The sequence below is a fragment of the Tupaia chinensis genome, unplaced genomic scaffold (assembly GCF_000334495.1).
Source record: "Tupaia chinensis unplaced genomic scaffold, TupChi_1.0 Scaffold000328_1, whole genome shotgun sequence".
Classification (NCBI taxonomy): Eukaryota; Metazoa; Chordata; class Mammalia; order Scandentia; family Tupaiidae; genus Tupaia; species Tupaia belangeri.
This window is the reverse complement of record NW_006159822.1, coordinates 1,461,697-1,465,102: the sequence shown is the minus strand read 5'-3', so window position 1 is coordinate 1,465,102 and position 3,406 is coordinate 1,461,697.

Genomic DNA, 3,406 nt, shown 5'->3' with positions numbered 1-3,406 from the left:
CCTCCTGTGTGATTCCCACCTTCCTGCTCCAGTAGGTCATGGCAGCTCCCCAGATGCAGCTGGTTCTGTGCCTTTCCATGCTTTTGCTCATAGAACCCTGTGCTAAGAGACTTTTGCACCAGGCATCTGGGATTTTTAACATGCTTTAATGGCTACTTTAACCTGCACTTTCTATCTCTGAGTTTCCTGGCTCATCTGCCTGCAGAATTAATTGATCTGTATTTTATGTTCTCATAATACATTGAACATTTTGTCTCTATTATAACTAAAGTGACATATTTTCTACTCCCCCCACTCACATTGGCATAAACAGCTGAACAATGGGATAAAGCATTTTAAGTAGAACAGGTTATTTAAAATTATTTTCTTACTTTTTTTGGGGAAGTTTTTAGTCAAGATAAAAATAACACATATTAAGTCAAATAATAGAAAGGGGAGCTTATAATAATAAAGAAATCAAGAAAACCAAAGAGCAGCCTCTTCCCCCAAATAATCCCCCATTTCTCCACAATCTAGTCCCACTTTCCTGTAGCAATGGCTACTTTAACCTGCACTTTCTATCTCTGAGTTTCCTGGCTCATCTGCCTGCAGAATTAATTGATCTGTATTTTATGTTCTCATAATACATTGAACATTTTGTCTCTATTATAACTAAAGTGACATATTTTCTACTCCCCCCACTCACATTGGCATAAACAGCTGAACAGTGGGATAAAGCATTTTAAGTAGAACAGGTTATTTAAAATTATTTTCTTACTTTTTTGGGGGGAGTTTTTAGTCAAGATAAAAATAACACATATTAAGTCAAATAATAGAAAGGGGAGCTTATAATAATAAAGAAATCAAGAAAACCAAAGAGCAGCCTCTTCCCCCAAATAATCCCCCATTTCTCCACAATCTAGTCCCACTTTCCTGTAGCAATAGTTTAAAATATCATATTCTTTTTGTTAGCATATTACTTCATTGCTATTAATTGTACTATATTTAACTAGTTCTCTATTCATGGAAATTTAAGATGCTGCTTAACTTTTGTTATTACAAATAATTTTGCAGTATATATACATCATTGTTTTAGCGCAGGAGGGGACATGCATGTACCAGAGAGACAGGGAGAGAAGGAGAGAGAAATAATGGTCTGTATTTCCAATTTCAACTTGACTATCTTATTCTAACAGAACTGCTGCAAATCTTTTCATATTGTTAAGAGCCACTTATATTTTCATTTCTGTTACCTTCTAACTTTTCATGACATATTTTTAAAAATAAAAATGATTAATGTTTTCCTTTTCGGTCTTACACCTGACTTGCTTTACTTAGAAGTAAATCTTTCATATTCATTCACTTTGTATCAAATGACAAGATCTTGTTTTTTTTTTATGGCTGAGTAGTATTCCATGGAGTATATGTGCTACACTTTTTCAATCTACTCACCTGTGTGTGGACATTTGGGTTGGTTCCATGTCTTGGCAATTGTGAATAATGCTGCAATAAACATAGATATGCAAGCACATTTTCAACTGAACATTCTTCCACCCTTTGGGTAGATAGATACTCAGGAGTGGAATTGCGGGATCATATGGTGGTTCCATTTGTAGATCTTTGAGGAACCTCCATATTGGGAGTATTTTAAAGTTTCATAAGACAGCGTTCACAGATTTCTCAGTAAGCGCATTTGTAAGTATTGAGAACTTTAGTTTTTTCATGACCCCTGGCCAAATTTTAAGAAATATTATCATATATATCATATTATATATATATGATATATATATATAAAAATGAGAAATTTAGCACATTTTAAATTTTTTATTTTTATTAATTTTAAATTATTATTCATTCACTATATTGCTATACATCATTTAGATTGTGAAGAGACTTTACCCAGCATGATATAAACCTTAGTACAGTCCAGTTGAGACTATTATACACATCCTTGTCAACAGATAAAAAACCTTGTCTGTGTCCCTCAAGTGTATTACCTCTCCATTTTCTCCCCCAATTTTTTTCCTATGCTCTTCTCCTCCCACACTCTCTTTCCACTTTGTCTCTAGTGTCCACTGCAATTTTTAATGCTTTTATGTTCTCCAGTCTTTCAGTCTCTACCATAGAGTGTGGACAGTTGGAATAGGTTAAGTGGAGACATACAATGTTTCTCTTTCATAGCCTGACTTGCTTCACTCAGCAACAAATCTTCCATATTCATCCATTTTCTATCAAATTCTAGGGCCTTGTTTTTTATGGCTGAATAGTATTCCATAGAGTATGTGTGCCATAATTTTTCACTCCATTCATCTGTTTGTGGACATTTGGGTTGGTTCCATGTCTTAGCAATCGTGCATAATGCTGCAATGAAAATAATTTTGCAAGCGCTTTTACAACTGAGTGCTCTCCTGTCCTTTGGGTAGATACCCAGGAGTGGAATTGCTGGTATTTGAAGGTCTTTGAGGAAACTCCATATTGTTCTCCACAGTGGCACACTTAAATGATATTCCAGTATTTTTAGCCTTTCAAAACTTTTGCTTATTTATTTTCTATGTAGACATGGTTTAGATAGAATCCATTTTTATAATAATTCTTTTTATAGTTGTTTTAATTATTCATACAATTATTTCTAAGTGGACTTACTGATCACTATCAGTATACTGGCCAAGGTTTTGTCAATTATCTTTTCATTGGTGGACTGAATTTTACTCAAAAGAAACTTCAAGAATGGTGTACAGGCACTATATTTCCAAATAGCTTCATATTTGAAAATATTGAGTTTTGGGGAAATTCATGAAATATTTTTCTATGCAAAAATGCGTCAACCTAATATTTATATTTTCTCTTATATTTGAATAGTATTTTGCCTGTGTGTAAAATTCTCATACCTTGATTTTTTTTTTCTTGAGGAAGTACTTTATAGACATTGTTCCTATAGGTCAAATGTGGAGAAGACTATTGTCAGCCAGATCTTTTGCCCTTACAAATGACTTGATCTTTTTACCAAGTTATCTGAGAAATTCTTCCTTTTTTTAAAAATTTGTATTTTTTTAAAATTAGGAGTTAGAGGGTAGAGCAGCAGTAAAATGCAACACTCTGTAAGAAGGCAGTCCCCACACAAGAAGGTTCTTAGTTTATGTCTGGAGATTTCCCTGAATATGCCAGGAACCAACTTGCCCGTGGTCTGGGGCTGGCTAAGGCTGGGGATGGATCATGGCAGTAGGATTTTATTAGGGGTGCTGCTGCTTTTTCTCTCTCTCCATGTCTCTCTTGTTCACTAAAGAAATAAGTAAACAAACTTTAAAAATAGGGTTTTTTGAGAGAGTAAATCAGAGAAAGTGATGAGAGGGAGGGAGGGAGGAAGGGAGGGAGGGAGACAGAGAGAGAGAGAGAGAGAGAGAGAGAGAGAGAGAGAGAGAGAGAGAGA